The sequence below is a fragment of the Urocitellus parryii genome, chromosome Y, assembly GCF_045843805.1.
Source record: "Urocitellus parryii isolate mUroPar1 chromosome Y, mUroPar1.hap1, whole genome shotgun sequence".
Lineage (NCBI taxonomy): Eukaryota > Metazoa > Chordata > Mammalia > Rodentia > Sciuridae > Urocitellus > Urocitellus parryii.
Window position 1 is genome coordinate 27375634 of NC_135548.1, and position 24174 is coordinate 27399807.

The 24174-nt window shown below is 32.7% G+C and overlaps 1 pseudogene; it reads right to left on the reverse strand.

Moving 5' to 3' along the window:
* Window positions 1-20926: 20926 nt before the first annotated feature.
* On the reverse strand, window positions 20927-21378 carry LOC144251106 (S-phase kinase-associated protein 1 pseudogene; annotated as a pseudogene).
* Window positions 21379-24174: the final 2796 nt, after the last annotated feature.

Genomic DNA, 24174 nt, shown 5'->3' on the forward strand with positions numbered 1-24174 from the left:
GTGAAATAAATATTATAAAAAATATATATCACATTAAATACTGATAATCACTTTTGGTAAAAAAAAAGTCAATTCTTCATACAAATGAAAAGATCAGTTGGTTTTTTAAAAAATAAATTTTGGAACATATTTGTATTTAATGTGATATGTAATTTTTATAATATGTATTTTATTTCTCAGTAGCAATTTTAGAATGTCAAATGTGTGTTTTCTAAGCTCAATGATATAATGATGATAATGATGTAGTGTTGGGATTGAAACTGGATTATCAGGTATTCTAGGCAAGTGCTTTTTTATTTTTTGACAAGCTCTAAATTGACCAGATTAGCCTCAAATTTGCTATCCTAAAATTTGCTATCAGCCTCCCTAGTAGCTGGATTATAGGCATATACCATCATATCCCACTTGAAAATAGAAATTTGGATTCAACATTTGATATATCCTACTCTAGGCAACAGATTGTGCTAGAGCCAAATTAGAAGAAAGGGAATCTATACTCACACTGATGAAGAAGGTCTCCTTGGCCCAAATTTAAAGGAGTTAGACTCTGCAGAATCTTCTTTTACAACAGAAGACTTGAGTTTTGTACTTTCCTATCCAAGAAGATTTGCACAATTGCACAATAAAAGCATGGTTTTAGTAAGAATCTTGCCAAGTTGGTTTCACTGGAATCCCCCAATTCTATATCTGATCACCCTTAAAATCTGGTCATATTCCCCATAACCACAAACCCAAGTAACATCCCATCACTGCAGTCTGCCTTTAGCACAAATCCTCTTAGGTCAGATTCTCAAAACATTACCCTATCTTCTTAGTAATTTTCCATTCACTGGCCCCCAAAACTTGATTGTTGGCTATGAATTTCTTTATTTGTTGATGTTGTATTCAAAACTATTTCTATACTGGCCCTCTATTGCAATCATGACAAACAAAATGTTTTTACCACTTTAAATACTGTTAGCTCTATTTTTGACACATCTAAACCTTAATTTAGAGTCTTAAATTAAGATTGGGGAAGAGTTTGAAATGTGCTTACTCAGCTTCAGTTATTTTATGATGTCAATAAAACAACCTCAATATTTTAAGGCTTTAAAGCTTTGGTCATGTAACTTGAAGTTTGTGGATAACTTTCTATCTGCTGTACTCAGTTGGGGCTCAACTGAGTTTGTTTGACTTCACTTTGTCACCAAACTGAGGCTTCAGAAATAAGTGTAGACATGAAAAAAATTATAATTCTTCTGTTATGGTTTTTGGAGAAAAATATTGGAATATAGATTAAGGGACAAATCTTGCCACAAAAAAAAAATTAGTGAGAAAGTATCTGTCGTGGGTTGTGGGATTTTATTTCAAAGGGCGGGGTGTGATATTCAAATCCATACAATCAACTGTTTACATTCAGAGAAAATGTAAATAATTATGGAGAAAAGCAGCCTCTCCTACTGTCTCAGAGGAAATGGTAAGTTTTTCTATTTCTATACAAAATGATGGATTTATAATTTGGGATTTCTACTCCTACTTTGGAAGAAACTAACACTATATATTCATCAACCTATCAGGAATTATAATTAGATTGTGATAAAGTGCTACAGTTATTGCTGTGACAAATAATTTGCTCTTATTCAGAAAAACTTATGGTTTGGATGTGCAGTTGTCCCCCAAAGCTCCTGTTAGTTCAGGTAACCTTTAGTTTAAAGGTTGACTAATTAGATTATTGGAGCTGTAAGATAATCAGTCCATTCTGGTTTGAATGGACTGTGTAGTAATTATGGGCAGGTGGGACAGAACAGGGGTAGGTGGGTCACTAGTGCTTCCTATAGAAGAGTCATTCTTCCCTATGGCCTCTTCCCTCTCCTCCCCAGCTCTGCTTCATGACTCTGTCTTAAGAAACCTTCCCCCACTGGGCCCTTCCTCAGTGCTGCCTCAACTTGGGCCCAGAGCAATGGAGTCAGCCATCTATGGACTGAGACTCTGAAACTATGAACCTCAAATAAAATTTTCCTTCTTTAAGTTGTATTTGTCAACTTTTGCTCACAGTCATTCAAAAGCTGAGTAAAACAGAAATTATATCAAGAAATGGGGTCATTGCTCTGACTAAACTGACCATGTGGATCAGAAGCCTTTGGAAATGTTCTGCAAACATGATTTGGAAAAGTTTGAAAATGCTTGCTGGAAAAGCTTTAAAATATTGTAAGCAAAGATTAATGGAGGATCCAGGTGTGTTCAGAAGACCAGAATGTCAATAGAAATGCAATTCATGCTCAAGAGGTTCTAGAAGGAAATGAAGATTCTACTGGACATTAGGCTAGAGATCACTTATACTATATTCTGGAAAATGACCACATTTTGCCCATGTTGTGTGACTAAATTTAAAGGTATGGAATAATTAATCTGATTGAGTGCTCTTCTCAATCAGTGGCATGAAAATTTCTAGGAGTTTTTAGCCATGCATTCTGTAAAAATCAAGAGCAGAAAACAAAGAATTTTAAAATTGTGTAGTTTCATTAGAAAAGTGCATGTAAAACCCAGGCTAAAGAAGTAGTACTTGGGCTGGGGATGTGGCTCAAGTGGTGGTGTGCTCGCCTGGCATGCGTGCCACCCGGGTTCGATCCTCAGCACCACATACAAACAAAGATGTTGTGTCCGCCGAAAACTAAATAATAAATATTAAAAAAATCTCTCTCTCTCTCTCTCCTCTCTCACTCTCTCTTTAAAAAAAAAAAGAAGTAGTACTTGTTAAATAGATTGAAGCCTGTAAAGAGATGCTAAGTACTTTGCAAAGAAAAGATAGGAAAAATTCTTGAAGTCATCTCAAGATTTTGCAAGTCTCACACTAGTAACAATCTCAAGGATCTAGAAGGAAAAATGTCTTTGAGAAGAGATCATGGGAGCAACCTGCCCACAAAGGATAGAACTGGAAAGTTGTTTCATCTTGTGGAGTCACATAGGCCTAGTAGACCCAGGTGTTTCACAAGCTGGCAGCAGATTGTGGCATCATCCGCATGGTGCTAGTTCTGCAGGAACACAGAATGTTGAAGTTAAGGGTCATGGAAACTTCCACTGAGATTTTAAAGGAAGATTTGGAAGGCCAGGCAAAGTGTAACATAGACAGTGTTCCTGTGTTCCTGTGTTCCTGCCCCTGAAAGGGAAATATGTGAAGCTCTGAGGATGAAGCCAAAGCTGGAATGGAGACCCCAGGAATTAAGAGTGTTTGCTGAGAAAAACTCCTGACTGCTGAGAAGCCAGGTCGAAAGAGAGGTTGCACATGCTATGAATGGCAAGGCCAAAAGAATAGAGTTGCCCAAGCCCTTTGGAAAGCATACTCATCTGCCATGTGTCCTAGACATTATATGCACAGTTACGGGCAGAGTTACCCAGAGTTTGTCTTGATGGGTTTCAGTCTTGCTTTAGTTCCATCCCTACTTTTCGTGCCAGTATTTCCCCCTTGCAGATGGATATGATTAGTCTCTGCTATTATACATGCATATATGTAATTTTATTTTCGATATTTATAAGAGAAAACATTCAAGAGTTTACCTTGAGTCTCAAATGAGGTTTTAGAATCGGACTTTTGGGTAATGCAAAACTGATAAAACTATTAAATTCTTGAAGTCAAAGTGAAATGCTATGCTTTGTAGATGAGAAATACCCCAGCTCCTGTTAATGCAAGAATAGTCAGAGATAAAATAATTAGTTTATGATAACTATAAATTAATTAGTCCATCCTAGTTTGAACAAACTAAAAGGATGAATCTTAGAATCCACTTTCTCTTTCTCTATTGCTCTCTCACTGCTTTCTGACCACACCATGACCTGAGCAAGTTTGCTCTGCTGGGCCCTTCCCCCATGATGTGATGCCACAGCTTGGTCCCAGAGCAACAGACTCGGTTCTCGATGCACCAAAGCCTCTGAAAAACTGTGAGCCTCAAATAATTTTTTTCTCTAAGTTGTATTAGTCTGGAATTTTGGTTATAGCAACACACACACATTATTAAAATTTCTTATATTGGTATTTAAAATAAAATAAACTTATGTATGTTTGTTAGTATATATATACTAAAAAACCGTTTGAAGCTACTGATATTACAGTGAAGAGAAAGAGAAAATATAGTAGTATAGACATGTAATGTCACTTAAAGCCTGTGCTTGGAACTCTCACACTTTTACTTATTAATACATTCTATTGACCCTAGGCACATCAAGTATTTCAGCACAAAGCTGATGGGGTCAGAGCACCATGACAAAAACAGGGAGGAAATTAGAATTTTGGACAAATATTATAATTTAGTCTGTTGGATTCAAATGCCTCCCCCTCACTTACCTAGCATGCTAAATGTCCTGGGTTAGATTCCCATCAGTGCAATAAATAAGTAAATAAATAAATTAATTTCTTTCTTATGCACAAAATATGTTTGCTTAATTTCAAATCATCCCCCCAAAATGATATAGGCACCAAACTTATAATCAAAGCTGTTCCTAAAACAATGGCTAGATCTAATTCATTTTGGATATGGTGTCCTTTGATCTAGAAAACCAAAAATTAGAATCAAAAAAATCACCTGTATTCCCCATAGTAATAATGGTCTTTTTCTCAATTGAGCCTTTGCTGTAGATTGTGTCTGAATTTAGCATAGTGGAAAAATAATATTTAACTGCTTCTGGTAACCATGATATGTCTTCTGTCTGGAGATTTCTGTGCTAGTCTACATCCAGTGTTCTATCAGAGAAGTCAACAACTCACGTGGAGTCAAGAGATGCACACAAAATACTCGCATTCCAGCTACAGAGAATGTTCTCTAAATAAATTTCTGATCAGTAATATTTTGAGAATAATGAAAATATGAATGTCATTGGTTAGTGTTGTGGTGCCTAAATTCATTTTCCCTGACCTAAAGATGGAGGAGCAAGGAATGGAGAAGGGAGACTAGAAAGAATTGAGAAAGATAATAATAGTCCTTGTCATCCAGGAACTGGCCTGACACACATGATTAGGCTTTGGTTTCTATGAAGCCAGCATTCATAGGTAGATTGGTGTTTGCCTGTTTATCTGATGAGGTTATGAAGTGAGTAAAAATGAGGTGGAAAGTAAGAGAGGGATACAGAGAGAAAGAAAGCAAGAAAACCAAAGCAGGAGAGAGGCAGAGAGGGAAAGGGGAAGAAGAAAGGAAAACTTCATATTCTGGTCTGATTATACAACAAAAACTAAAACAAAGTCACTATGAAAACCACAAAATCATTAATATCCCTGAAACAGTTAATGTAACTGTTGCTTCTTTACCCTTTAAACTTTACTTCCATCCATCGTTTACTCTTTACAGATATATTTATGACACTTCTAGAATCATCCCTCTTCCTGGAAGCATCGAATAAAAACTAGGACCCCACTTAATAGAACTGTCTCCCATAAACCAAATAAACACAAAAATTTTACAATATATTTTTCCTAATATTCCATTTCTTGATATATCAAAGTTCTGTATTAGTGTTCCAATTTATTATAGTAAACGATGACCCTAATAGTTAAATTATAAGAATCAAAATAGTTGAACATGATTCTGTTTGAAAAGCATCTATCTGAAAAAAAAATACAACTTCATACTTATTTGGCATTTCTGTCCTGTGTATTTTCTGGTGCTAACCTTCACCTTAAAAAAATAAAGCAAACAAACAAACAAAAAGAAAGCAAATAAAACTAAAAATGAACTCATAAACAGATGTACCCATAAAAATAGGCCTCAGTTTATAATGTTTTAGGATCGTGAAGGCTCAAACCTAGTAAGAGCAAGAAGACTCCTGGGTAATGTGGCCCTTTGAGAACCAAATTTCTACTTTTGACAGAAAACAGTCAGAAATAAACTTCTGTAAATAATTTAAACTCCAACAATAACCATAAAAAAATTCTTGATTTTATTTCTTTAAAAATATAATGAAGTGATACTTGCTAAATTTAGTCATATTCTATAATTATGAAGGAATATGCACATACAATTTTCATGAGACTGATGTGTAAGGGTCATGGAAACACAGTTTAGTTTCACTATCAGTTGGTTTCTTCTCACATTCTACTTAATAGGTAACTTTTAAAGTAATTAGGTAATATGGATGTTTAATTTGAAATTTTCATAGACATTATCTACATTGGAATAATGTAGAAATCATCCACATTAAAACTGTGTCTATGATGCAGGATGTTCTCTGGGTAGCATTGGCTGACCTAGCTTTCCTCTTACTCTTTTCACTTGCAGTTCATAAGAATGGCTATAGAATGGGCTGGGAATTCAACATTCAGAAACAAGAAAGAACTGTCTTGAATAGTCTGGGCTCTGTTTCTGTCCTTTCAAGAAAGGGCTCTTCTGTAATATTTTAGCCCCACTATTCGTGTTGGCTCTGGAATATAGAAACACAACCTTTTCAGGACCCATCACCTTTAGTGTATGAGGTGTGCATACATGAGACTGTCCACCCTGCTTAGCTTTCCGGAACAGTGGAGGATACTCTCACCATGTATCCAAGGCTTCTACTGTCCTTCGCTGCCTATCCATGAGTAATAAAGTTGCTTTGCTTAACTTGTGTAAAGTTGTCTCAATGAATTTGTGCAAATTCTTTGACACTGCTACAAGATATTGACATGTTTAGAATCCACCCTTGGGATTGATAGTGTTGCACAGTAAACCCACTCTGCATATGTAACTTTAAAGTGTTGTAGACTCTGACTTTGTATGCTGCATATATTATGAATATTAATATTTCACTAAAATGAACATTTCTACATAACCATCTCTATAATTTATTTCTTTCACTTCTATATTATTTCAAACTATTTCAATATTCTCATGTGATAAGATTATTGGTTTAAGTAACATTACTGGCTGGCAATGACTCACCCCTTGTTTAACTCCTTATGAAAATTTGGCTTTGCAAATATCTGGAAGGTATTCCATGTTGACAGCCTGTCAGGAAAAATAAAATGCATTTCAAATTAAATAAGCACTAGAATTTGAAAATACTTTTCTCAGGCAAAATTGCATTTTGTAAAATGAATGCTTATCTTAATACTTATGAAATCATGTGAATAAAGAGAAATGTTTCAATGGGTATATTACCTTTTTATAATTTCATACAAAATAATTTTTAAATGATGACTAAAATGATATGGTTGTCTTATAATTAATAATTTAAGGTGCCTACACATTTATCTACATGTCAAAACGAAGAGATCTGAGTCATTGCTTAAACTATTATTTCCACTTACAAGGGATACCAATACAATAATCTTTTTGGAGAGAGTTCATTATATCCATTATTATATTTAATAAAATCATAGCTTTATAAGGATATGGAAAGTTATCAAAATTATTCAGGAAAAGAGTCCTTTTTTACTTTGCCTTTTTATAGTTTAGATATGAGGCATCCCCTGAAAGTTCATGTGTGAGACAATGCAGGGATGTTCGGAGAGAATATAATTAGATTATGAGAGCTATGATGTAATCAGTGAATTTATCCATTTGATGGACTAAATAATTAAAAAGGACTATTGTACTGGGTGGTCAGGATATGACTGAAGGAAATAGGTCACTGGAGTGGGGGGGTGCCTTTGGGGATTATATTTTGTCCTTGGCAAACAGAGCTCTGTCTCTGTCACTCTGCTTTCTAACTATGTCCTGAGCTTCTTTCCTTTGCCATGCTCTTTCATCATGATATTATGCCTCACTTGGGCCTAGGGCAATTCATCCAGCCAACCATGGACTGAACCTCTGAATCCAAGAGCTAAAAGAAACTTTTCTTCCTTTAAGTTGTTCTTGTTGAGTTTATTGATTGCCACACAAAACTGACTAACACAGTTTTATAGGAAAAAAAAATATGAGGTTAAGTACAAAGCTACAATGGTACATGATTTAGAGACTTTTAAAATAACAATATCATATCAGTGGTAATATCTGCTGACATATATTGAGTGTTCACTACATATCATGTACTCTTTTGACATCTTGACCCTTGTAACTCTGATATAAATTTATCTCCTTTTTTAATAATTTAAAAGTGAGGAGAACAAAGATTATGTAATATGCCCATATTAACATAGAAAGTAAGTTGCAAAGCAAGAATTCAATATCAAGCATTTTAACCACATATCACTCATTCTTACATTCATATCATCTTTGTTAAAAGTTAGGTCTAGTGGGTAAGGAACAGTCTGGAAACAAAGTGCTATAGAAACATATGCCATTTTATTGTGCTTTATTTTATTGTTATTATTATTTTTATTATTAATTTTGCAGTACTGGGTATTGGACCCAGGAGTGCTTGATGCCTGAGACATATCCCCAGCCCTTTAAATGTTTTTGTTTTGTTTTTTTTTTTTTTTTTTTTTTTTTTTTTGAGACCAGGTATTGCTAAGTTGCCCAAACTAAACTGAACTTGTGTTCCTCCTGGCTCAGACTCCACAGTTGATGGGCTTATAGGGGTACACCACAATGCCCAGCTTGAGCTTCATTGTATTCTGTTTTGCAATTTTTATAAATTGAATGTTTGTGGCAATCCTGAATCAAGCAAGATTATTGGCATCACTTGCTTCCTGTCTCTGTGTCACATTTCACTATACCAAGCAATACTTAAACCTTTTTCATTTTATTATCTCTGTTATGGTGACCCATGATGAGCAATACTTAATGTTAGTATTACAATTGTTTTGGGAACTGTGAGCCACATCCATATAAGACAACAAACTAAAATCAACAAATGTTATATGTGTGTTACAATTCATTTGACCTTCGATTGTTCACCTAGTATTTGTAAGTCCCTGAGTTCTATGTGCTTCAATATATAAATAAATAGATAAATAATAAAAAAGTAAAATAAAGATAAAAATGACTAAAGTTTTAGTAGTCTAGACAGACAATCAAAACATTCCCTTAAACCAAAGCTTAGTGCAGAGCAGAGTCTAACTCTCCTCAATTCTATGAAGGTTTTAAGAGTAGTGGAAGCTGCAGAAGAAATTTCAAAGCTAGCAGAGGTTGGTTCATAATGTTTAAGAAAACAAGTCATCTCTATAACATACAGATGAAGTAACGTTTACTGATAGAAAAGCTGCCGTAAGTATCCAGAAGATCTAGCTAAGATAATTCATAAAAGTACTTAATACTAAGCAATAGATTGAATTTCAAAGTAGACAAATTAGCTTAATGCTAGAAGATGCTATATAAGATTTTCATAGCTAGAGAGGTGAAATCAATTCATGTCTTCAAATCTACAAGCTGACTGCAGTGCTAAGGGCTAATGCAGCTGTGTGAGCTGAAGTTCAAGTTAATGTTCATTTTCCATTCTGAAAATCCCAGGGCCCTTAAGAAACCAGCTCTGCCTTTATTCTGTAAATGGTATGGCAAAGACAGGATTACAATATATCAGTTTACAATGCAGTTTACTAAATATTTCAAGGCTAACATTGAAATCAAGTGTGCAGAATAATGTGGGGGGTTTTGTTTGTTTTATTTCAGTTTCAAAACCTTAGTGCCTATTGACAAGGCATTGGGACAGTCAAAGCCTCTGAAAAAGATATACAATTAAATTCACAATGTTCTCCTGCCTGCTAACATAACATTCATTATGCTGATGCATCATGAAGTAATGTTAATTTTCATGTCTTATTAGTTAAGAAGTATGCTTTATAAGGCTGTCACTGCCATAAATAGTTATTTCCCTTATGAATCTTGGCAAAGTGAATTAAAAATTTTCTGAAATGGATTTTCTATTCTAGATACCATTAAAAATATCAGTGGTGATAGTGATGATAGCTGGGTGTAATACCAGTTACTCAGGAGGCTAAGGCATGAGAATTGCAAGATGAAGGCCATCCTGGGAAACTTAGCAAGATCCTATCTCAAAGTAAAATCATAAAAAGGGTTTATGATGTAGCTCAGTAATAGAGCACTTGCTTAACATACATAAACCCTGGGTTTCATCCCCAACACCCACCCACTCCCCCCAAAAAACAAACAAAACCAAACAAAATAAAACCAAAAAGAAGCATTGGATCATGGAAGGAGATCAAAATGTCAACATTAAAAGGAGTTCTAAGTTTGTTCTAACACTCAAGAATGACTTTGATTCAAAACTTCAGTAGCAAAATTAACTGCATATATGGTGGTAATAGAAAGAGGTATTGAATTAGTAGTACAGACAGACAATGTGACTAAATTTCTACTGATAAACTCAAATGGATGAAAAGAATTGCTTATTATTGATGATAATGGAAAGTAGCTTCTTGAGTTGGTCTCTACCTTGGTGAAGATGGTATGAAAATTATTGAAACAACAACAGAAGTTTTACATTATTACATAAACAACTGATAAAACAGTGGCAGGGTCAGAAAGGATTGTCTACAATTTTGAAAAACTTTCCACCATGGGTAAAATGACACCAAACAATATCACAGGCAACAGAAAAATCACTCATAAAGAGAAGAGTCAATCTATGTGGAAAAGTTCATTGTTTTCTTATTTAAAAAAATTAATACCCAAGCTAACCTTCAGTAACCATCACCCTGAGCAGTAAGCAGTCATCATTACTAAGACAAGACTCTCCACAAGTAAAAATGATTAGTACACAGTGGCTTGGATAATTATTAACATTTTTTAGTAATAATGTTAGCATGTGCTTTACCACTAAGCTACATCCCCATCCCTCAGCATTCATGACTTTGAGGGGTACTATTTTAATATCTGTTTCTGGAAAGAAGACCACAAACATAAACATTTCTGTCATGAGCCATCCATGGGCTGTGTATGTGAGCTATGGGCATTGGAGCAACATGAGGGGACTGGTCTTGCTTTGCAGGCTGATTGGGCTGTGTGATGTAAGTGCACCTTTGCTCTGGCTCTGCCTGTGATCCCACACAGCACCTGAGATGGGTGTGACTTGCCAAGATGTCAATCAATCTGCTGACCCCAAGACATCGCAAAGTGAGACTCCACTTTTTGGAACCCCATCCTCTGCCTTATTTGGTGAAGAACATTCCATTAAAGCTCTTTATGTGTCTCCCCTATAAAATAAAGATTCTGGGTGTAAGCTCTTTCTTTCCAGTGCTGTTCAATGCTGTCCAGCAGGGAAGCTGACCCCTAAGGTCACAGAGTAATCCCACCCTCAATCTGAGAGATTTATGTACATGTATTGCAGGATTTCTTTGCGTTTTGTTACTTCAGTGTTTCAGCCAGCTCTTTTGAACCCAGCTCATTAGGGAATGTTTCATCAGCAGGCAGCTATGAAACATTCCCTAACTTTAAAAAGGAACAATATCATCAATTTACATCAGTGTAGTTGTTCTATGAGTTTTTTCATATTTTATTGGTGAATTATAATTATACATAATAGTAGGATTTGTTGTTTAACAATATTCTTGGGTCATTTTAATTCCCCAATATTTCCCATTTCTTTTCCTTCCTCCCTTCCCCTTGTCCGCTTACTCTACACTACTGATCTGCCTTCAACTTTTAAGAGATTTCCCCCACAAACTTTTATCCTCTTTTCCCCCTCCAGCTTCCAAACATGAGAGAAAACATATGACTTTGAATTTCTGAGTTTGACTTATTTTGCTTGACATAATACCCTCGAGACCCATTTATACTTAAGCAAATGGCATAACTTAATTCTTTATGGTTGAACACAACTCCATTGTGTGTGTACATGTATCACATTTTCTTGATCTATTCATCCATCAATTGGTTCCATAATTTCGCTGTTGTGAATTATGCTACTGTAAACATAGGTAAGCATATATGACTGGAGTAGGAGACTAATTCTTGAGGAAAAATAGCAAGCAATGATATAAATGGATCATATGGTAATTCCATTCATGGTCTTTTGAAGAACTTCCATATTGATTCCCATAAGTGTCCAAACATTACAATCCCACCAACAGTGTAAGTACTTATATTCTTGATGGCTGCCATTATAACTTTAGTAAGATGAACTCTCATTGTAGTTTTTATTTACATTTCCCTAATTACTAAAGATGTTGAATATTTTTCATATATTTTTGGCCATTTGTATTTGTTCTTTTGAGAAATATCTTTAAGACTATTCACCCATTTACTGATTAGATTATTTGTTGTTTAGTTGAAAGTTTTTTGAATTTTTATATATTCTGGATATTAATCTGCTGTCAAAAGTGTAGCAAGCAAAGACTTTTTTCTTCCAAATGAAGTATAGGATTTTTTTCTAGTTCTATGTGAAATTTCAGTAATATTTTGATGGAGATTTCATTGAATCTGTATATAGCTTTTGGTAATATGGCTGTTTTAACAATACTAATTCTGTCTCTCCATGAACATAGGAAGTCTTTCAACCTTCTAGTATCTTGTACAGATTCTTTCCTTCAGTGTTCTATAATTTTCATTGTAAAAGTCTTTCATTTCTTTTATTAGACATATTCCTAGGTATTTTTTTAAGTTTATCATTAAATGGTTTCCAGATTTCTTTCTCAGCAGATTTGTTGTTGATATATAGGAAAGCTACTAATTTTTATATGTTGATTGTGTATGTTGAAATCTGTTCTATATTTGTTCTAATACAGTAGCCACTATACACATATAGGTATTGAACAGTTGGAATTTTGCTTGTGAATGCAACATAATAAATTTTAAAGAAAATTATTATTTTTTTTAATATCAGTACCCATCAAGTTTATCATTGCAAATGATAACCTGGCAAATGCAAATTTGCTCTTATCATCCATGCCTTTCCTTACCCTAGAGACAAATACATGGATCTATTCTTCTAAATTCTGGTATTATTAAAGTAAATGTTTGGAGGGACAAAGCAGAGCAAAAACTAGTTTGTTTGCCTGTTGATCTTCTACATTCAAAAAAATTGCACTGTGCACATTTAGATTGTGTTTTATTATTTTTCATGATATCTGTCAATTCTATAAAGGCATTTCTTCCCAGTGTTTGTCAGATGTTACAAAATCTTAATACCACTACTATTGTTAACTGAGTTGATTTGGTAGGCTTTCAAATTTATTCCATTGGGAAGAGGGGTGGGAATATCTAACAATTCTCTCAAGTTAATGTCACCATACAAACATCTCGACCATAACTTCACAAATTGTTTAGTATGTTGTTATATTTTCTTTGCCAAATATTGCTAAAAGTAAAATTTCTAAGTGCAAATAGAAGATTAAAATGTCTTTAAAAGTAGAAGGGTCTAAACACTAAATATAGATATATATAAATTTGGAGAAGTAACAGAAAAAAAGAGCAGATGGTATGGTAGCAATAAAGAAACCACTTGTCTCAGAAGAAGACAACTTTTGCTAAGTATCACAAAGTAATGAAACCACAAAGTTTTTGTAATGACATTTATCCATCTCAGGAGAACATATCTTTAATTAAAGCTAAGATTCCATATAGTAATTATATTTTACATGTTAAGCTGATTTTTATTTTCTCTCTCTCAAGTGGGATTTGATGTGAGTATGCATGTGATACATGTTAGTGATATGCCATATATATATATATATATATATATATATATATATATATATATATATATATTCACTCTCCTCAGTGCCTGTATTCTAATGATTTTCATTCTCAAGTTTATCTAACATTTATATATATGGACCAAACATGTATGTATGAAATATATATATATATATATATATATATATATATATATATATATATATATATATATTGCAATCAGACAGGATTGTGAGCCTGCAAAATACTAATACTTAATAGTTTTACCCCTTAGCAAGATAATATGTTATTTCAAAGCATCTTTCAGTGCTGCAGGATGAGTCAAGTAATAATGAGATCCAGATTTTGATTTTTGTTTTTGTTTTCCAGTTTAGATATCTAGTAATTTTCTTTTTGAGTCTAAAAATCAAACATTCTTTATTACTGCCATTTACTGTGTGACAAGCAACCTTCTCAACAGCATTACCAAGAGAAAATCCTCATGTTGTCCTATTTAGTTAAAATTTGCACCTTTAAGAGGTTTCAAGAAAGCCCTTCAGAGACCCATTTTTGTTTATAATAGGCACTAAACTCTCTTTAGCTCAGAGATTTCTAAAAATTTATTTTTCTTTTAAGTTATTATGACCCATACCTTTTAGTTAGAGCTACTGAAGTTCTTTCTGCACTTGTGGAAACTTCAGAGGATCTTGAATTTTCTCATATGACCACAGTTTTTTGGCTAGTTTGTATGTGGTTTCAAAAATAAAGGGTTGCTAAAAATTTCTATTTGATCTGCTATGCAAAGGTCAGACCTTACTTTAACCAGAAGAAAGTGTAATAGCATCTTCAATGTCCTGAGGAAAAATAACTGTCAACCTTTTGTGTACCAGGAAAAAAAAAATCTATAATTTAAGAAAGATGTGAAGTAGCTTTAGTTTAAGAAAAGCAAGTAGGTTTCCTAGTACCAAAAAACTCTAAAGAGATTTTCAAGATGAATTAATCCCAGAAGGAAGCAAGTATCAAAAATAATAAATGAAGAACCTATGAATAAATTTCTTTTCAAAAGCCTATAAAAATATTAATATGTTACTTAATACTTTAAAATAGTACTTAAAATTAATAGCACATTAATCAGAAGGAACAGGTCAGGATTTATTATTCATTTTAACCATTTTCTATATTTCTCTAATAAATGTTGGCAAATATGGCCTAACATCTGTTTTTGTGTGACCCAGGAACTAAACATGGTTTTATGATTTTACATGGTTAAACAGCAATCAAAACAAGAAAGCATTTCATAACTATGCTAACCAGCTTTCTGTCACTGTAACAAATACTTGAGATAACCAACTTATAGAAAGGGAAGGTTTACTTTGACTCAGAGATTTGGAGGTTCAAGGACATGAATAATAATTGGTCCTGTTGCTTTAAAATGATAACAATAATGGCAAAATGAATAAATTACTGAGCATGTATTAGATGTAATTCTAGAGAAACATTATTTATGTATAAATTTACATTTTATATCAGTGTGTTGGAAACAACCCATTTAAAAATAGTTATCGGATGATTGATGTTACAAATATTAAAAATGCAAAACATTATATCCTTAAATATGCCTCTGAAATATCCATTTAAAAACTTGTATCTGCTAAAGATAATCATAATAATTTTTTAAAATGAAGAGCATCAGTGATGAAACCACTGAAACAGAAATTAAGAAAATTACCTCATTCACAATAGCCTCAAAAATAGATAAAATACTGGAAAATTAATCTAATAAAAGAGGTGAAAGACCTCTACAATGAAAACTATAGAACACTAAAGAAATCAATTGAAGAAGACCTTAGAAGATAAAGAAATCTCCCATGTTCTTGTATAAGCAGAATCAATGTTAAATGGCCATATTACCAGAAGTGTTATTCAGATTTAATGCAATTCCCATTAAAATGCCAATGAAATTCTTCACATAAATAGAAAAAGAAATCATGAAATTTATTTGGAAAAATAAGTGATCCAGAATAGACAAGGCAATTCTCAGCAAGAACAGTGAAGCAAGAGGCATCACAATACCAGACCTCAAACTATACTCAGAGCCACAGTAACAAAAACAGCATGGAACTGAAACCAAAACAGACTTATAGACCATGGTACAAAAGAGAAGACACAAAGACAAAACTACATAAATACAGTTATCTCATACTAAATACATATACCAAAAATATTCATGGGAGAAAACATAACCTCTTAATAAATGGTGCTGGGAAAACTATAAATCCATATGTAGCAAAATGAAATTAAACCCTCACTCTGCACAAAACTCAAAGTGTATCAAGAACTTAGTCACTACAGAAGAGACCCTGTGACTAATAAAAGAAAAAGTAGACCCAAATATTCACAATTTTAGCCTAGGAACTGACTGCTTTAACAAGACCCCTAAAGCATAAGAAGTAAAATCATGAATCAATAAATGAGTTAGATTCAAACTGATATCATTTTTCACAACAAAAGCAACAATCAACGTGAAGAGAGAGCTTACAGTATTGGAGAAAATCTTTACCACATACACCTCAGATAGAGCATTAATCTCTAAGATATACAAGGAACACAAAAACTTAATACCAAAATAAACAAACAAATAAATAAATAGCCCAATCAATAAATGGGCTAAGGAACTTTGTAGATATTTCACAGAATAAGAAATATAACCAATCAACAAATATATGAAAAAATGTTTCACATCTCTGGTAATTAGAGAAATGCAAATCAAAACTGCTCCAAGGTTTCATCTCACCCCATTCAGAATTACAATGATCAAGAATGCAAACAACATTAAATGTTGGTGATGATATGGGAAAAATGGTACACTTATCACATTGCTTGTGGGACTGCAAATTGGAGCAACCATTACATTAAGCTGTATGGTGATTATTCAGAAAACTTGGAATGAAACCACCATTTGACCCAGCAATCCCATTCCTTGGTTTATATCCAAAAGACTTAAAATCAGCACATTGCAGTGATGCAGCCACACCAATGTTTACAGCAGCTCAACTTCAACTCACAATAGCTAAACTAGAGAACCAACCTAGGTATGTTCAACAGATGAATGAATAAAGAAACTGTGGTAAATATATGGAATGGAATATTACTCATCCTTAAAAATAATAAAATTATGACATTTGCTAGTAAATAGAAAGAGCTGGAGAATGTCATGCTAAGTGAAATCAACCAATCCCATAAAATCAGGGCCAAATGTTTTCTCTGATATGTGGATTATAATTCACAATAAGGTGGGGGGCTGCTAGGGAAGAATAGAGGTACTTTGGTTTATCCAGAGAGTGAAGGGAAGGGAGGTGTATGGGGATAGGAACAATAGTAGAATGAGTCAGACATTATATATATATATATATATATATATATATATATGATTACATAACTGATATGACTTTTTAGATACCTCATGAAAGGCATGATGCAAAAATAATAATTTTAAAGCTAGACTTCATTAAAAATCACAAACTCTCACTCTTTGAAAAACATGCATAAAAAGCTAAAAACTGTGAAAAATTTTTGCAGCAGATACTCAAAAGGTACAAAGAACTCCTAAAACTCAACAATAAAAAGAAAATAACATACAAATACATATGTATAAAAACATCCAAATACAAATGTATAAAAAATTATACACCCAAATACAAAATAAATGACCTAAATAAATGACTTACCCAGATCACAAAAGTTTACTTAAAATGGTTAGAAACATTAATAAATTGCAACTGAGGAGATATCTGAATGAACACTTTAGTAAATAAGATATGCAGAGGCAATGAGCATGTGAAATGTCTAATATCTACTCTGCCACTAAGGAACTGAAAATTAAAAGATTATATATAGAGAGATAGCATTATACACATAATAGAGTGACTAACTTTCAAAACTCTGGCAACATCAAACTTTGGTAAGGATGTGGAACAACAGAAACTTCAACATATGCTGGTGAGAATGCAAAATGTGTCACTTTACAGCACCTTTTGGCAATTTCTTTAGAAACAAATCATACCTTTGCATATGCTCCAACAGTTGTGCTTTTTGAAATTTTCTCAAATAAGTTTAAATCCTGTGTCCATGTTAATATTTTCACCCAAATGAACATTACAGCTTTTCGGGAACATACATAATTGCCAAAATGTGGAAGGAATAAATATGTCCTTTAAGAAGCAGAGCTTAGAGGGAAATTCATCATAACAAATGCATATTATACAAAGATAAATTTGAAATCAATAACCTTAGGAAACAATAGAAAGAAGAGCAACTCAATCCTGAAATAAGAAAAAATAATAATAATAAAAATTAGAGCAAATAACTGAAATTTTAAACAGCAAACACAATGGAGAAAATCAACAAAAGCAAAAGTTGGTTCTTCATTAAAAATCCATTAAATTGATAATGTTTTAGTGAGGCTAATCAAGAAAGTAGGAAGAAGACATAAACTTCCAGAAATGTTGAAGGATTTATCACTGCTGATACCACCTACTTTAAAAGGATAATATATAAGTACACTATAAGATATGCAGAAGGCAATAAGTACACTATTAAATTACCTATGCCCATAAGATGTTGTGTATGAAACACATCAATTTCTTCTTTCCTTTTTTCTTTATAAAGAAAGGTACATAATCTTTTTGAAATTCTAATTTATTACAAATTTACCCTTTCATGGGATCCTTGCCTCTTAAAGATAATTTAAAAACAACCAACAATTCAGGTGTTATGAATGCGGATGCCCAAAACTCTACGAAATATTAATATTGAATTTAACAATTTATAGGAAGATTTATATTCCCAGACCAAGTGGAATTGATTTTAGGTAATTAATGCTGGTTCAAAATGTGTCCATGTAAACCATCACACAATTGAGCCAAAGAAGATACTCTTAACGACCAAACTGATTAACGTAGAAATCATTTGACAAAATCCAACACCCATTTTCATCATGGTTAAAAGATGAAAACATGAAGAACTAGGAATAGAGTCCAATTTCTTCAAGTTGAAAATTGTGCATCTAAAGAGTTCTATAGTTTATATCATACTAAACAGTAAGAAATTAGATGCATTTATCTAAAAGCAAGAAAAGGTAAAATTGTCTTTTCCTACAACTCCTATTTATTGTCACACTGGGAGTCATGGCTAGTGAAATAAGAGTGAATGGAAATAAAAATGGGCACAGATTGAAAAGGAAGAAATGAAAGTGTCTATTTACAGATAGCATGTTTTCTCTATGCAGAAAATATTAAGCCATCAGCAAGAAGTTTAAGAAATAGTAGCTACTCAAGTAGCCAAAAGAAGATCAATAAATAAAATAAGTTCAATTATTTCCTATATACCAATAATAAATCATTCAACTTCAAATTCTAAAAATACCATTTACAATTACACAAAAATTAAATGGGTTAAGTACAAATCTAATGATATAGATAAAGGATCTATATGTGAAAAACTATTAAAAATTGGTTAAATAAATCCAAGTTCTTTATAAATGAAGATGTATCCATCTTCATGGATTGCAAACCATTATGGCTAAGATGCTAGTAAGATATTATTTCTTCCCCATCCTATTATAGTTTTAGTTTAATATCCATCAAAATTACAGGGAGCTATTCTGTAGAAAATTATATGATTTTAAATTCATATGGACTTGAAAAAGACCTAAAATAGCCAACAAAATGTTAAAGAATATGAAGTTTGCAGAATTCTCACATTCATATTTCAATGTTACTGATCCAGACAGTGTATTGTTATTGGTCAAAAAATACACATATTGGTGGTCTAGAAACTCAGAATTATAGTGAGCTGATCTTTGACAAAGGAACAAAGACATTTATTTTCCATGGTGAAAGGATACTAATTTCAACAAATAGTGCAGGAAAAATTATACATCCAAATACAAAATAAATGACCTAAATATATGACTTATCCAGATCACAGAAGTTTACTAAAAATGGTCAGAAATGTTAATCAAAGTGAAACTATAAAACTTCTAGAAGAGGGGGCTGGGGTTGTAGCTCAGTGGTAGAGCACTAGCTTAACAGTGTGAGGCCCTGGATTCAATCCTTAGCACCACATAAAAATAAATAAAATAAAGAAATTGTGTCCAACTACACCTAAAAATAATAATAAATTAAAAAAAATCTTCTAGAAGAAATTTTATGTGACCTGAGGTAGAATATTAGATATAACACCAAAATCATAATACCCATGAGAAAAAAGATAATCTATACTTTATTAAAATTAAATATTTCTGCTCTACAAAATACACTGTAAGAATAAAAATGCAATGTATACATTTAGTGAAAATATTTGCAAAATATACATCTAGTAGAGGAGTTGTATCAAAAATATAAAAATAACCCTTAAAACACAACATATAATAAAAAATAAACAGCAAATATTCTACAGAGATGCCACACTAAAGAATATACAGAGATAGCAAATATACATATGAAAATATTACCAAAATCATCTTGAAACTAGAGAATACAAATTACAGTAAAAATAAGGTGCTACTTTATATCTATTAGAATGACGAAGAACTACAAAATTGAAAGTAACTGGGAAAGATGAAGAGCAATAAAATTTCTCATTCGTGGCTACTGAAAAAAATAAAGTGTTACAGTCACTTTGGAAGAGAGCTTAGAAGTTTTGGGATGAAAGATACTAACTGAATCCTTATAGTATTAGCAAATAAGAAAGTGCTCAAAAAATCTCATAGTGATAAGAGTACGTTAAGATGATTCAGGAGGCAACAGAATAAACTCCCAGCATCCCAAGCTGGAGCAATTTAACCAACAAATTAATGAACGTAATATTGTATTGTAACCTGTCTATTATATATCCATGAGACAGTATTTATAAATGAAAGTTTAGATAAAGAAGGAAATAGAGGAGAATAAATATTTTTTGTGCAGAAGTATTCAAAATGATTGATGTTGATACTCTTTCTTCTATTAGGCTGAGTGTAATAGATTAAGTGTGGATTATGCCCAAATAGTACATTATGGAAAACTGAAGGGTGAATTTCTGTTTTCAGAAAACCTTTTTCAAGTTTTTTTTTTTTTTATTTACAATGCCAACTTTTAAAAGCTCACTAAATTTAACTAAACAATAAACTAGGCAGAAATTGCTTTACAAAAGAAGTGAAAGTCCAAAATGCCACTTTCTACAGAGAACCCACAGTTCAGTTTTATTCAGTGTAAATAAATAAATAAATTTTGTCTCCTACTATAAGAAATTCAGCCATGGTTTGCAGTCTGTATTCAAACTATACATGCAATAAGGAGAATATTATGCTAATATGATTGATTTGCTGCTGCATTTGTCTACTATTTGTCTAATATTAACAATTATAAACAGAGCAGGTCAACTAGTATTTGGAACAGTCCTTACAATGTTTCAGTGTCAGGTACAACTTTTCACTTCTTTTCACGCCACTGGTTCTCTTTGGATACCTGGGCTTCCTCCTCTTCAGTAAAGTCATTTTTTTATATTAAAGGTTTTTTGAACCCCCTCAGGAGTTTCCCCCTTGATTATATTGGCAATAGTCTTGCATGTAACATAAAGCAAAGCTTTGACATCTACTTTTAGGAATACTTGGTCCCCAAGTGGCATATCATCTGTTCACTTGTTTTTTGTTCTCATCATCCTCAGGAGGAGGAGGGTTGTCCTTGTGGTGTGTGCACCACTGAATGATCTTTTTGAATATTGCTGCATTAACATTTGGTAGAGGAACTGGGTCATGGTCTCCTTCATCATCCATTTCCTGATTTTCCAACACAGTCTTGATTGTGACAGATTGTTTGGCAATTTCTACATCAACTTCAAATATCTTCCCTTCAGAAGAACTCTGCAACTTAACTGAAGCCATGGTGTTTGGTCTCAAGAAGAAGGCAGGGAGGAGGGAGGCATTCACACAAGGAAGGAAAAAGGTGAAGGACAAGTCCAATGGCAAGTAACATTTTAGTAGAGAAATTTGATTAATACTTCCTCAGCTGGTGATCAAGGTTAACGTCAATAGTTATGTTGATGCTGTATACACATGATCTTCCTCTCCCAAACCCATTACCATGGCCCAAGAGTGAGAGAAATATTAGAAAAATTGTAATAGAGAACATACCAGACTAGTATTCCTCAAAATTGTCAAGGTCATCAAAGATACGGATTCTGGCAAACTGTCACTGCCTACTTAGCCTAAGGATACATAAGGAAAAAATGTAATGTGGAATACTGAAGGGAATCCTAGAGTATAAGATATTCATAGGTAAAACCTAAGGAGATCTTAATAAATTGTGGACTTCAGTTGATAATTGTGTATGTCAATAATTGTTTGTATTAATTTTGACAAAGGTGCCATGATAGAAAATTTAAATAAAAGGGAACTTGATATATAAAGTCTATCTTTATGATGTTTTTATAAATGAAAAAGCTTTAAAAACAAAAACATTTATAAAAAAATAACTAAATCACCACTCAAAATAAAAAAAAATATTTTACATATATAATGCAAAATGCTATTGAATATGTTTTATAATGTTTCTGGTTATTTAAAAATAATATAATGTAATTCATAGTTCATTATCAATACATTGAGAATTCAACACTAAGGTGTTTTGGCAAATATGAGGTAAATTTTTCTGGTGATTACAAATTTTTAATTAATATTAATAATCCATCTTTATGTAAATGTAATATTAAGTTGACAATTAAATGTGTATGATTGATGTCTATCTGAAATTACTCTTGAGTTTTAAATTATGGATTTCACACCTGATGTATTCCAGTGTGTGTTGATAACAAATGGAAAACACTTCTGCAGCATGGCCAGCTAAATGATCTCTATTAACTTAATGGTAAACATCCCTTCATGCTGTGTTTGCACAAAACACAGAATACTTTACAGATCAGGTGTATGAGAAATACATTTAATTGGATATTAGTGAGACTGACATGCACAAGAAAAACACATCATTAACTGAGAAGATAATTTGAAGGTTACCTCTGTCGTAGAAGGAGTTTGTGTAAACTAATAATGCTCTTTTGTGTTTATGTGATGCTTAGGAGTTTCATGCTTAAATTTAACACAATAATAACAGGAACAAATTATTACCAGTTATTTAGGCCAGATGTAAATGTGTGCATCAATAGACGTATCTTATTTCAGTCACTCCCTTTAAACACCTGAACTGCTTATTATTATAACTTAAGAGTAAATAGAAAATCAGTCATTTTAATACCCAAGTATATAAATTAATTATAAAATGAATCATTATCATAATTTTAGGAGCTCATTAGGAAGAAGAGGTAATTTGTATTTCTTTAATAAGGACACTGAAAAAATAAGCCAAAGTTCTAAATACAATATATAGGCAGGGGGAAAAGAAAAACAGGTGTGTATGTAGTGGTATGTCACATTTTATAGCTTGGCCCATATTCCAAGGGTTTGGAAAGGCTGCTCTTAATAATAAAATTAGAGTTTAGTTCAAATACATCTTAAGGTCTGGGTTTTGTTCAATTTTCTGTGAGTGTTGGTGGGAGAGAGGGCAGTAGCAGAATCTAGACAGCTTTTCTTGAGCTCCAAATTCTTTTATTTTTGCTTTAGAAATAACTCTTGACTTTGTCTACTCTTTCTTATCTCACAGTCCTAGTGAAAAATGGAAAAAAAACTGGTTAAATCATATTAGGAGATTTAGTAATATCAGAAAATGGCTTGAAAGTCTATCTGAGTCACTTTGAATATGTGTTAACATCAGATTTCTGGGAATGACTCCATATTTCCTTAATAAGAAACTATCAGGGACAGTCTAGGAATACCTATATTTTCTTTTTCTATATTTATCTATATTTCCACATCAAATTCTAGATTATGCACCATATCTAAAAATGTATATTTCTATGAATCTAGTGGAAGTAAAGCTATTTCAAAAATCAAACATCAATTAATATGCCCACAGTATATTCTACCCAAAATAACCCAGTGTTCTAGACAGTGTGTTTCTAGCATCAGCTGGCTTATCTGCAAAAATCTTATTCTCATGGTACACCCACAATAACATTTTTCTTAAGTTATAAGAGTTTTCCTGGGTTATAGAATTCATGTTTAGAAATTAATAATGTACCACAGAAAGCATTCTCTATATCGTCCTTTTCTTCCCTTTTCTCAGATTTAAGAAACAAATAAGATAAGCTTTATATTTTTTCATAAATTCTCTGTATTGAAGTCTATCTTGCAATTACACAATTGATTCACTCTAGGTATACAGTTTTATGTTGAAAATGCATTTGGTTTTGCAATCAACACCATGACCAAGATAATCAGTATTGTCATTGCCCATCAAAAGTTTCCTAATGCCATTTCCAATCTTACATTTAAATCAGAAATTAGCACTTATATGATCCATATCCAAAAAAGTCCAGTTGAATGATTATCCTCCTCTCTCTCCTCTTTGAGTATGGAAAATAAATTTTTTGTTGAAGTTTTAGAAGTCAGTTTTGATGACCCTCATTGTCTCCTTGTCTCTAGAGTAGCTCAGAGACCCTGTTATGCAGTCTATAGCATTATAAAGCACTTCCCTTGAAAAATTATTGGGTCTTCATAAAATGTCCCTGTTTTCAACTATAGTTAAGAATTGCCCTGTTCTCACGAGGAGCAGTATACATGGATATG